Genomic DNA, 13,501 nt, shown 5'->3' with positions numbered 1-13,501 from the left:
GGACGTGGAAAATTGTGGGGTTGGCATTGCAATATCACTATTTTTCCTCAGTAGGAAGCAAATCTCACTTATTTCAGGGGAGCGACTTCTGAATAAAACATAGCCAAGCCAGTGAATTGTGTTTTGTTCTGTAAAGGCAGTGCACTCAGGGCATGAAAGAAATGAGTTGGGCATGAGGAAAGTACTTGAATATGCATATCCCAATATCTTCCTTTGGCCAGCATTAGCCTAGCAGCAACAAGGAGCTTGTCTTGTTTGTTTCCTGCTGTTCTGGGAGATCAGGGAAAGCCTGGGCCAAAAGGGTCAGGCATGGAACAACTGGCAATAAGATGTTTCAGGTAGGGCTCAATATATAAACCAATACCGGTCTGAAGTCCATACAGTGGTACCTCGCAAGACGAATGCCTCGAAAGACGAAAAACTCGCAAAACGAAAGAGTTTTTCGTTTTTTGAGTTGCTTCGCAAGACGGATTTCCCTATGGGCTTGCTTCGCAAGACGAAAATGTCTTGCAAGTTTGTTTCCTTTGTCTTAAAACCGTGCATTCACTTCGAGGAGCAACTCATAGCACGCGGTGTGGTAGCCTTTTTTGAGGTTTTTGAAGACTTTGGTGATTTTTGAAGCTTTTCCAAAGTCCGTGCTTCGCAAGACGAAAAAATCGCAAGACGAAAAAACTCGCGGAACGAATTAATTTCGTCTTGCAAGGCACCACTGTATTGTGATATCCGTTTCATTTTTTTTTGGCCTGGCAATCTATTGCGAATCATGATGTGTGTGTGCTATGCAAAAATCTGAATGTGGGAAAAACCATGATGCCAGCCAATGCCTCTACACAGTTCCATCCTTATTTCAGACGTTGTGATATATCAGTATATTGTGATGTTTAGCTGGTGATGTGTCACAATGTTGAAAACCAGATATTGCCCAATCCTAGTTTTGGGTATGGCAGGAGGAATGACGTCCTGCAGTATTGGGGCAACAGCAGTGGAGACACTGTCTCTCTTTGGGGGACCTTTTATTTTTTAACAATCAAGCAGTATGAAAATGTAAATATGATATCCTTCCAGTAAAGCACATATAGTACTTTCTATACCAGCCTACAATGATAACAGACAATCCTTACACTCAAGCTTAGCTGGGCTTCCAGTGCCAAAGACAGATCTATGAACAACACAGTTTCTGGCCCTCAAAACAAATCTCTCGCAAGGTCTCTTCTTAGAGGTGCCCTCCTCTTAAGAGGGGCAAGGAAGTGCCCTGCGACATTCAGTTGTGGGGTCAGGATGGCTTCCCTCTCATTTCTGACCCTTCCGCAGCTAAGTGAGAAGGCAGCCTCCATGAGGTCTAGCAACTTGTTTGAAAACAAAAGAAAAAGGGACCCTTAGAATGAGAGAGGGCGGGGCAACCAGAATTCATCCAAGGCTGCCACCTCATTACTTACCTGGTCGTAAACGCCACTGAACACAGCTGGGCTTACTTGTGAGTAAATATGCATAAGGACACACTGTAAATGGCGCACACTATTGCAGGGCGGCCCTAGCCCTGCCTCTAGGCCCCTCTACATCACATTTAAGTGGCTGCATTGAGATGAAAACGAAAGCAAAGCCTGGTGAGAAAGCTAAGTGGAGATCTTGGGCAAAGACTCAAGCGAGTGATGGAGACTTTTTTCAGGGGCGGCGGCTAGATGGGCGCGCGCGGCGGCGCCTCTCCCCTTTGTCCTCCCGGCCATTGTTCATTCATCTCGCACGACGCGCGTTCACACAAACAGTCTGCGGCGAAGGAGCCGCCAGGCGCAAAGCAGGGCGCAAAGCAACGGTGGCAGAGCCCAAACAAGCAAGCAGGCAGGCAGGCAGGCAGGAAGACACCGGCCCGCTCCGGCAGGACTTCCTCTCCCCAACCCCGCTTAGCTCACGCCCCTTCCCCGATTTCCCCGCTCTCTGCGCCCCCCCCCCCCGCGCCTTCCCGACGTGCCAGCTGACCCAGCCTCCCCGCTCCTCTGTGCGCAAGCGTGGCGAGGCAGGGGCGGACCATCTTCGCCCCATCTCCACGCTCCTCTGGCTCGCTCGCACTCTCCTTCTGCCTTCCTCGTCTCCCACCAGCGAACTTTAAGACAGTGTGGCCCAATTGGGCAAGCCTCCCCTTCTCCTTTCGTGGCCAGCGGCCGTTGCCTTTCCAGCAGCCATCTCCGCCGGAGGGGAGAGCGAGAGCCAGGGACCCTCTGTGCCAAGGGAGCTCTGCTGCTCCCCCTCCTCCCCCTCCTCCCCCCCACCACCATCATCATCTTCATCATCCTCAGTACCACCACTATATGACTCCTGCCTGCCCACCTCCTCCCACCCCCCAGAGTTGCGTCCTGTGCACCAGCCCAGTACGGATTATAAACTAACCAAACCCAACACCTTTCCTTGTCTCCGGAGGCGCCGGTGAATTTCTCGGCGAACCCAGCGGATGGGGGGTCGCTCCTGACACCCAGATGGCTGGCTGATGGTGAGTCCTTCGGTCTTCCCTCCCCTCTGCAGCTCGGGGTGACGCGTGTCTTGGAAGGGTTCCCGCAGAACCCCTGTCTGAAGCCAGGGGTGGCCATGGGTTTCTGCAAGCTGTGTGTGTGGGGGGGGGGGGAGATCAGGAGGGGAATTAAGTTTTTTCTTCCCCCCCCCCCCGCGCATCCCTATTTTTTTGCAAACAGCTGCAGAATTGGTGTGTGTGTGTGTGTGTGTGTCCTTCACAAGAGGTGGTTGGGTGGTTTATTTCTCGTTTGCTTATTTAATTATCTCCCTCCCCCCCCCCCCCGCCGCCGCCGCCCACCTTTGCAGCGGAGCTAAAAATACAATTTTGAAAAAAGGGCAAGCGGATTTAGAGGCTGTAAAAAGACAGCGGCGAGCCTGGCTTTACTCCTTTGTCTTAACTCTGCCTTCTGTGTCTCCCAGAGCGCATCTGCACCCGGAGCAGCCTGTTGGGTCTCCAAATGTGTTTGAACTTGCAGCTTCCTTTGCCTCTCTCTGCTTTTCTCCCTCTCCGTCTCTCTGTCTCTCTCCCCACATCTTAAAAACCTTAATTAGAAGAAGAGTTGGAGAGGCAAACTCTCTTGCCGAGTTCTTTTGATAGCGCCTTAAGGGGGCAATTGGTTAGTTGGTTGGGTTAAAAGAAGAAGACGAATTCTCTGGAGGCATACCAGCTCAGCAGAAAAGAAACTTTGAGCTTGGCATAGTTTCAAATTAGAGAGAAAGTGTAATGTGGTGGCATCTTCTTAACCCCTTGGCGTGTGTGGCACAACTGGTTTTTCAGTTAAGATCTGGAGCGTGGGAAGCTGCCACATATATATACTCAGTTAGTCCCATCTCTTGATTATTGTCAACCCTGAATGGCAATGGTTCGCCAGGGTTACAGGCAGGGAATATGCTTGCTGGGTGACCTTGTGCCACTTACGGTTTCTCAGCCTAACTCACCTCACAAGGTTGTTGCGAGGAGAAAATGAAGGAAAGGGAACCATGTTGAGCATCTTGGAGGAACGTTAGGGGACAAATGGGATGACTAAATAAATATCCAGCCCTAGCTGGAGATGGTGGAGATTGCACCAGAGGACCTTCTGCAGGCGAAGTGTCCACTCTTCCACTGAGCTACAGCCGTTTCCCTGAAAGCAAAGGCCTTAAACGAGTTGTGAAGCAAGGGCCTGAAGTGCCTTGTCCTGTACAGAATCCATGCACCTATCATGGCAGGAGGTGGTGAACCTCCAGATGGTGTTGGAACTACACTTCTCATCCAACCAGCATAGTCAACGGTCAGAGAATGATGGGAGTTACAATCAACAATATCTGGAGGATTGCTGGCTCCCCATCCTTGCCATAGCTTTTGCATGCACTCTTTATCATCCAAGATAGTTCAAGGCCTTGCTTCATAACTAGTTTAAGGTCTTTACCTTCAGGGGAAGGGACACAGCTCAGTGGTAGAGGCCAGCTTTTTGGCTTTTGAGTTTGGTTCTTGCACTAGCAAGTGAGTTTTGATTTTGTGCAACAGAGCAATCCAATGCAGCGGTTGCACTAGTGGAAACCCATGTGCAACAGATTGTGCAACACAGTTACTGTATGCATGTTTGCTTATGCATATATATTTTTTGCACAGCGGGACATTATTTATAATGCTTGACTTCTAGAGCCCTCCTTCAAAGTTGGATCAGCTTCTAGTAGTGTAAGAAGACCACTCATCAGACTCAGAATTAGCTGGGAGACAAGATGCATCACACACTTATTTGAAGCGCTGGAGAATGTGAGGTAATATGGTTGGGGCTTTCCCTGCTGCTTCCTTGAACCTTGTAACAGGGAACAGCTTAGTGGAGGAGCACATGCTGTGCATGCAAAAGGTCCCAGGTTCTCAGTCCCTGGTGTCTCCAGGTGGGGCTCTGAGACTTGTATTTCAAACCTTGTGATCTGCCAGCAGTCACCATAGAGCTGGCTTCTTCAAACCTAGTGTCCTCTAAGGGTTTCGGAGGGCATCTCCCCATTGGTCATGCTGGCTGGGGCTGATGCAGGTGTGGTCCCAAAAAATCTGGAAGGCACCAGATTTGGGGAGGCGGCTGTAAACAGTACTGAGCTAGAATCTGCTGCCCTCTAGGTGTTGTTGGACTTCCATCAGCCCAGCTGGTATGGTCTAGCTCTAGGATAATGGGAGTTATAGACAGCATCTAGAGCCGTGGTTCCCAGCATGGGGCACACGTCCCACGGGGGGCAATTTGATTTTTAAGGGGAGCAATTGGAGAATGAGTTATTTACAGTTAATGGCCTTTTAGGCTTCCTCCACGTGAGTGGGAGTTCACTTTTTGAATAATAAGAATTATATGTCATAAGAGGGGGAGGGCAGCAGGATTTTAGAGATGCTTAGGTGGGGCATGGCCAAAAAAAAAAGGTTGGGATCTAGAGCAATGGTTGCCCATTCCATTGCCCCCAATGAGCTACAGTGGTACCTCGGGTTACATACGCTTCAGGTTACATATGCTTCAGGTTACAGACTCCACTAACCCAGAAATAGTACCTCGGGTTAAGAACTTTGCTTCAGGATGAGAACAGAAATCGCACGGCGGCAGCGGGAGGCCCCATTAGCTAAAGTGGTGATTCAGGTATTTTATCCGTATATATATTGTATTTTATTGTGTTACTGTTTGAATCCCATAGAAATTAAACTGTAATGCAATAAAATACAATATTAGGGATAAAATAAGCAATTAAAAATCAATGTGAATATTTAATGTGGACATGCCATGGATCTCCTGAACGAAGCTTGCAGACCGCTGATTATCCATGGACCACTTTTTGGGAACCTCTGGTCTAGAGGGTCATGGCTTCCTCGGGTTTGAAGTAGAGAGACTGGTGGTCTGACTTGGCAGCTTCTTCTGTTCCTACTGTTTCAAGTGCTTCTTGTTATCTGATCTTGACTGGAAAGCACTTTCATCCTCTTGAGTTTCCTCTCTCCCCCAGTCAGCGCTCCCAACCATCACGATTCCGCCACACATTCTTCAAACTCTCCAGGGTCACTTCAAGCTACCATGCTTACAACTTTGTCATTTTCATGTTTGCTATACAGTGGTACCTCGGGTTAAGTACTTAATTCGTTCCGGAGGTCCGTTCTTAACCTGAAACTGTTCTTAACCTGAAGCACCACTTTAGCTAATGGGGCATCCTGCTGCTGCTGCACCGCTGGAACACGATTTCTGTTCTCATCCTGAAGCAAAGTTCTTAACCCGAGGTACTACTTCTGGGTTAGCGGAGTCTGTAACCTGAAGCGTATGTAACCTGAAGTGTATGTAACCTAAGGTACCACTGTATTGGGATTTTCTTTTTATCCTTGTGAATTGTGGGAACATCCCTCCACTTTAATTCTGGGGCATATTTGTATGATCTTGGAAAGCTGTTGCTTTTTTTTTTAAGCACTAATAAGAGTTTAAATTCTTTTTCTTCAGCAAAGGCAGGCAATCACTACAAAAACAGGCTAGGGAGAGGGAGTTCAGGGGAAGTCAGGAATCATTCACCCGAGTGCTCATATATTTCTGAAGTTTGTGGATTGAAATCTGATAGATCACACACAAAAAGGATGGTGTGGTGTAGTGGTTAAGAGCAGTGGACTTGTAATCTGGTGAACCGGGTTTGCTTCCCCGCTCCTCCACATGCAGCTGCTGGGTGACCTTGGGCTAGTCACACTTCTCTGAAGTCTCTCAGCCCCACTCACCTCACAGAGTGTTTGTTGTGAGAAGGAAGGGAAAGGAGAATGTTAGTCACTTTGAGACTCTTTCGGGTAGTGATAAAGCGGGATATCAAATCCAAACTCCTCTTCTTCTTTGTTGGGCTTGGATGTACTGATTTCTCCTTGTTCTGCACTAGTTCACACTTGAGGGAATTACTGCTGACTCCATCCCGTATGTAGAACATTTTGTCCATGTTTCTAAAGAGTGGAGCTTAATTTGCCCCAGAGGGTCTATGGCAAATCTTGTTACCTGAAGTAAAGAGGAGGACGAGGAGTTCTAAGAAACTTAGTTGGTGCGCATTTGGGTATCACTGAAAGGCTTTGGGGATACATGCAGGCCTTAATCTGACCTGTAGCTCAGTATCTGAACCTGCCTTCAGGGCCAGTGCTGATCTGTGAAGGGCGCCTCTGAGCATGTTATGAGTGCATTTCCCTCACCCATAAAAAGACCACTGCCTTCACATCTGGAATGCAGAAGGCCAAGCAAAGTATAATGCTGTGTTAAATGCATGATTGCAGTGAATGTATCTGTGCTTTAGTAGCACCTAGGGAAGGGGAAGGAGTTGGAACCATGGAATGCAGGAAGAGAGGGTTTAACCTTACATGGAAGTCTTAATGAAAATCTCTCCACCACACTTACTGAAGGTGGTACTTGCCATGGGCAAGAACCTGCTATTGGTTTCTATTTTTCAGGGTTTTGCATGTTAGAGGTTTTATTTAACTCCCCCGCCCCAAAAATCGTTTGTGTATGTGCTAGATTAATCATATGGGGTAGGTAGCCTCACACACTGGAACTGTTGGTTTAGGAAAATCTAAGGAGTAGATGGGCAGTGTTTTGTTTTCCTTGTACCTTGAGCGGGGTAAAGTCACCCAGATAACAACAGATAGTTAAAGCTCTCTTAAAACCTTTTAATTTGCCCTGTAAACTGCTGTTAAGATGAATGAGTATCTTGAGGATCAAGGATGAGAGGAAAGTCTTGTTGCTAATGCTTTGAGTGTCTTAGCTGCTCCTGAAATTTCAGACTGACTGGGAAGTTAAAACTTTTGAAACTTTTAAATTTGTCTTCTGTCTTGTGGTGATCGCGCGTGTGTGTGTGTGTGTGTATGTGTATGAGAGAGAGAGAGAGAGAGAGAGAGAGAGAGAGAGAGAGAAAGAAGTTTGCTCTTCATTTATTCCCAGTTGCCTGAGAAGTGTGTGAATGAATAAGAAATGGGAGGGAATTACCACAGTTTAGTGGCAGTGCAGATGTTTTGCATAGAGACGGGCCCGGGTTCAACTCCTGATAAAGTGATCTTGCTTGAAACCCTGGAAAGCTGCTGCCAGTACAGTGGTACCTCGGGTTAAGAACTTAATTCCTTCTGGAGGTCTGTTCTTAACCTGAAACTGTTCTTAACCTGAGGTACCATTTTAGCTAATGGGGCCTCCTGCTGCCCCTGTGCCGCCTGATTTCTGTTCTCATCCTGAAGCAAAGTTCTTAACCCGAGGTACTATTTCTGGGTTAGTGGAGTCTGTAACCTGAAGCCTATGTAACCTGAAGCGTACCCGAGGTACCACTGTATTAATAGATGGCACCAGTAGACACTGTCACAACACACAATCTGCCATGTTCCGGTCCAGTGCTGGATACCACAGAGAAGACCTTAAGGCTGGAGGTGAAAAAAAAGGAAGAGAAGGCTGGGGTTGAGGCCAGGCAAGTAAGAAATTAAAGGACCTTGGACAACTCAGGGTGAAGCACTTACACCCAGTGAAGGTTAGGAGCAAACAGAGGCTTTTAAAGCCTCTCTCACCAGGCTACCTCCTCTAGGCTCCACCCCTTCATGGAGAAGGATAGAGCCTTAAAGGCCCAACACCCCTGGCCTGGAGACGGGCTCGCCTCCTCTCTTCTCTAGCCTTCTTCCTGATGCACTTGAACTGGTGATGTGTGGTTGGATGCAACTGGTTCCTCAGACTCAGGTGCCTGTGAAGGTCCGAGTTCTCTCCCTGGTGGTTTCCTTGGGAGCTTCTGTCTGCCATCCTTGGTCATAGTGGTCTCCTGATCTCCAGAAGCTGGCCCAAAGCCCTGAGTATGATCTGATCCCTTAGCTGGTTCTTCTGTGCAGTGCCATAGCTATGGTGGGGCTAGCCAGTTTTGTTTTGTTTTGACCCAGGTGAAGCCTTCAGAGGGGTGCCATTGAGGCTCTCAGCCTGTGTGTATGTACACAAATGCATGTTGGGTGTTTGCCAAACTGAGTCTTTGACCTGGGTGAAATAAAGCCCAGTTTCACCCTTTCTCTTTCTGTCTGGATTGCTGCTGATTCAGGAGTCATGATACAACCCTTTCCCTGTGCTCCACTGCAGTCTTCCCCATTGTGGTTCCTTTTGGACTACAACTCCCATCATCTCTGACCATTGGCCATGCTGGCTGGGCCTGCTGAGACAATGCTAGGCTGGGGAAGGCTGCACTGTTGTGTAATCAACAACGTGAAAGTGAAATAAGCTCCTTATTTGCACTCTGCCTCCATCTCCCTCCCCTTCCTTTGCTGTCTCCCCTGGGTTGAATTATAGATTGGAAACTCCTTGGGGCAAGGACCTGTCATCGTGTACTTTCTAATCTTCCATGCACATTGATAGCTCGCTGTAATAAAAGAATTATCTCTGGAATCAGACCCATTTGTCTAAGGTGCTTGTCATATTGGATTGGATATTGCATAGCCCTATTCAGTCCTTTTCAACTCTTCCAGTTATTGTTGTGCTAGCAGGAAGAAGAAGAGTTTGGATTTGATATCCCGCTTTATCACTACCAGAAGGAGTCTCAAAGCGGCTAACATTCTCCTTTCCCTTCCTCCCCCACAACAAACACTCTGTGAGGTGAGTGGGGCTGAGAGACTTCAGAGAAGTGTGATTAGCCCAATGTCACTCAGCAGCTGCATGTGGAGGAGCGGAGACGCGAACCCAGTTCATCAGATTACGAGTCTACCACTCTTAACCACTATACCACTGGCCCCTTCCATATGCTGTCATTCCTATAGCACAACATATCTTGGGTGCTGAATGTCTGCAGTGTGCAGCCTACTCAACTTAAGTCCTGAAGTGATGAAGGGCTCCCTCCACTGGCGGAGGAACAGGGGTGCGGGGGGAGCACACTGCCCCCGGCGGCACGATCCTGGTGGGGTCTCATCGTGACTGCCCCCCCCACTGGGCGCTATGCCCCCGCAGGCGGTGCGCCATGCCCCAGAACGCATGTCACACCCCTGCGTGCAGCGCGTGGCGTCCCCAGGATGCACGCCCCACCCCTGCAGGCGGTGTGTCATGCCCCTGGGATGCGCGCCAGCCATGCCCCCGCCTGCTCTACACCCCTGCCCGCTGGAGCTTGAAGCTCTGCCACTGGCCCCCTCCAGACAACCTTTTTATTATGTGTTCATGACAATCTGTGGTCCTGTTTTGAACACTATTTGTGCTTGCAAAGGTTTTGGGGCAGGTGTACTGCTTGTTTCTAACTGGGGCATGTGTCAGACCTTCCAGATGAAGCCCTGTAACTTTCCATTCCAGAACTGTTTCATTGGTGTCCTTCCAGCTGCCAGTAATGTTATAACAGGGCTGTCCAACCGGTCAACTGCGATTGACAGGTCAATCCCCGGCTGACTGTGGTCGATCATGGTCTCCTTTACTTCTTCTGAGGAAGAATAGCTGTTTCCACCCCCTGCCCCCTACCAGAGTCCTTCATTTGCACATGCTTGCTAAGACGGAAGACAGAGCTTTTGCTGGTGCTTTTTTTGGTGACCGGTTTTCAGTCTCTCCTCCCTAAACATAGATCTGCAAAGCTCAACAACTTCTGCTTTCCTCGTCAAAAAAAAAAAAAAAAAAAAAAAGCTCAACAACTTTGACTTGCCCCCCTAAAAAAAGTTCAACAAAATGGGTAGATCGTTTTTTTTCGTGGGAGTAGATAAGTAGATCACAGTCTCTTGGGAGTTGGACGCCCCTGTGTTATAACGCTGGGGAAGCACAATAGAATTACTGATTGTGTGGTCAGTCCGGTATAAACCCCCCACTAATGTGCTCTCATGTCGTCGATGGCATGTTGCAGAATATACCTGCAGAAAAACCAATGTCAGTAGCCTAGTAGGCCCCTAAGATTTCTGGGAGGTCAAGTTTCTGAATTCCTGGAAAATCAAGGTTTTAAATTGCATAGGGAACCTACTCGAGTAGACCCAGCTACAATCATTCAGCCCCCAACACTTAGGACAGGGGCAGGGTGCAGGAAAAGGGCCAGTTGCACTCCGTATCTGAATCAGGATAATGTGTGGTCCACACATTGATAACCTCAAGGCTGGATTACTGCAGTGCATTTTACGTGGGACTGCCCTTGGGGTCTGGTCAGGAAGCTCCAGCTGGTGCAGAATGCAGTGCCTAGACGTCTGATGGGGGCAGACAGCTGGCAGCATGCAACACTTCTGCTAAAACATCTACACTGGACAGGTTCGAGATTTGCTCTCTAGCATTAAAGAATATGAACAAGATCGGCAGAAGGGACCTGGAAAAGAGTTAAGAGCCTCGGACATAAGATCTCCAGGTTGATGGACTATATGCAATTGACGGAAAGGACTGGCAGAATCCGAAACCAGGGAGAGGAGTTAATGGAAGAAGATTGAAAAATTTAAAGTTTATATATAGAAATATTGCAAAATTAATGAGTGATAGAAAATTGGTGGATTGATATTTTATGGATTTAGCAGAAATGTTATAAGGAGTTAAGCATTTTAGTTTTAACGTTAAAATAAGGTTTTAAAAAAAATGTTATGTAATAACTGACTGTTAATTGGTGAAAGGAGGAAAAGTAAAGCTACATTAACTAAGACAATTTACAGGACAAAAATTTTAAAAGAGGGAAAGGACTTGCTGAAATAGATAATCGACCTAGAATACAAAAAAGGGAGGTGTGAGGAGGTCAAGAAAATAAGTTAATGAAAGAATAGTAATGAGTAGATCTGATGTATTTTTCTTTGTGTTTTTGTTTTTGTTTAATGGGTTTTATTTTTCTGTTTTTTTCTTTTTTTATATTGCGATGTGTTGTTTTGTTTTTGTTTAATGTTTAATGTGGTATGTTTATTTTTTCTTTTTGTAATGGTTGAAACTTTAATAAATATCATTAAAAACAAACAAACAAACAAACTTTGCAGTGCAAAGCCAGGCCGGGAAGTCATCTTAAGTTGAGGCTGCATAGGCCTTGTGGTGCATGTGATTCAGATTCTATTCAGTTGAACCTCTGGTTACAAAGTTGGTTGGACAGTGTTCTCGAAGCTACCCAGCATGAGTTTGACCAGACTGCAGGAGGACAGGAAGACTGGAGTGCCTGGAACAGATGAGGCTGCAGGTCCCTTATTTTGGCTGCTGGTCCCTTATTTTCAAGGCTGCTGGCCCCTTATTTTCAAATCGGTAAGTCGACAGCTATGGCCAGAGGAGCATTGTTAGTTGACCTCTGTGTTACAGAGGCCTCACTGCCCTCAACCAGAAGCTAGACATTTCGTGTTGCCAGTCCAGTGCTGTGGAACACTCTTCCAGCATCCTCACTTTTGACTCTTGAAGACATTTTTATGCCAACAGTCCTGTGAACTTGTTTAACATTTTATTGGGAAGCCAGAAACTATAGTTTGTGGTGTGTTGGAGGATGAATGAGCGCTCTTTCTGAACAAGAGAGCAGCTCTTGTTCCTGTCTTCACTTCCTTTGCAGCATCCGGTTATGGGTTACTTTTCACCACAGGGTGGAACGCTAGATAGAAGTTTAGCCAGATCACAACCACTGTGCTTTTTAGAGAGCTTCAGGAAGTTCTGTTACCTTCGGAGGTGGGTGTATGTTTAACTTACAGTAAGCATTCTAGGAAAGCAGAGCTTGGGGCCTGCTCACCTGGTCAGATATCCTAGGATGATGACAACTGATTTTGCTTCATCCTCTGAATTGTTGATATGTTCAGGAATTAATTGGAAGCTGAAGTGGGTTGAATGCTGAAAATACATGGTAAGATTTACTACATTTCTATCCTGCCTTTCCTACAAGGAGTTTTACATTCCCCCCCCCCCCCGGCCCATTTTATTTTTACAACAACCCTGTGAGGTAGATTGACCAGTGTTTGGAAAGTTCATTTTAAAAAGGAACTGCTTTTTTCCAGTTTACTCTGTGCAAAAAGTTCCAGTCATACACTTGTAGTATAAAATGAATTCATAAAAAGCTCATCCATGACAATATCCCCCAGCATTCAGAATGTTACAAGTTGCTGTGCTGAAGTGTAGGGTCTAAAAATAAATCAGGGGGAACACATAAGTAATAAAATGTCTGACAGATGAATGTCAGCAGGTGCAGCTTCCCCCATAATTGTATTTTCAGGCTAAGAAAGGTTTACCCTGTTTAATTTCTGCCTGCCACACAGCTGTTAGAGGCACAAGGCATCATTTGGTTCTTGTATCTGTATTTCTTGCTACAAACTGCTCCTGTGGGAAAAGAACAAATATCCTTATAAGGGAATATACCTCAGGTTATAGCTGTTTCAGGTTGCATTTTTGGGGGGTAAAGGTAAAGGGACCGCTGACCATTAGGTCCAGTCGTGGCCAACTCTAGGGTTGCAGCTCTCATCTCGCTTTACTGGCCAAGGGAGCCGGCGTACAGCTTCCGGGTCATGTGGCCAGCATGACTAAGCCGCTTCTGGTGAACCAGAGCAGTGCACGGAAACGCTGTTTACCTTCCCGCTGGAGCGGTACCTATTTATCTACTTTCACTTTGACTTGCTTTCGAACTGCTGGGTTGGCAGGAGCAGGGACCCAGCAACAGGAGCTCACCCCGTCGCGGGGATTCGAACCACCAACCTTCTGATCAGCAAGTCCTAGGCTCTGTGGTTTAACCCACAATGGGTTACTTCCAGGTTTCGGTGGTTGCACATGCGCAGAAGCTCTAAATTGCGCTTTGCGCATGTGCAGAAGCGCCGAATTGCAACCTGCGCGTGCACAGATGCGGGTTGCGAACGCTGCGGGTTGTGAACGTGCATCCCACACAGATCACATTCGCAACCTGAATGTCCACTGTACAGGAAATACCTCACCATCCTTCCTTCCTTGTCTCCCAAGTCCTAGTCCCACCACTATGTCACACGGGCCACTTCTGTGGACCTCTCATTGCATGAAATTGGGCTGAAATTTCAAAAGTGTGTGTTGACAACAATATTCTTGGGTGCCTGGGACAGGAAAGGAGGGAGAGATTTCCAGAAGGCAAATAGGGGAATGTAGGAAAAGCCCTGCCGGATTGGATC

General features: G+C 47.3%; 1 protein-coding gene across 4 annotated transcripts in view; it reads left to right on the top strand.

Annotated features, from left to right (window-relative positions):
- The first annotated feature begins 2,016 nt into the window (after positions 1-2,016).
- Positions 2,017-13,501, top strand: part of ST3GAL4 (ST3 beta-galactoside alpha-2,3-sialyltransferase 4) — a 177,319-nt gene continuing 165,834 nt past the window's right edge. For 3 of the 4 annotated variants that reach the window (XM_079955175.1, XM_079955174.1, XM_079955176.1), the window contains exon 1: positions 2,017-2,482. The gene's annotated coding sequence lies outside the window, so the exon portion shown is untranslated. The remainder of the gene's footprint in view (positions 2,483-13,501) is intronic. The other variant, XM_079955168.1, reaches the window with a different exon arrangement.

Source organism: Podarcis cretensis (genome assembly GCF_951804945.1).
Source record: "Podarcis cretensis genome assembly, chromosome: 15".
NCBI lineage: Eukaryota > Metazoa > Chordata > Lepidosauria > Squamata > Lacertidae > Podarcis > Podarcis cretensis.
This window is presented reverse-complemented; position numbering and strand designations above follow the sequence as displayed.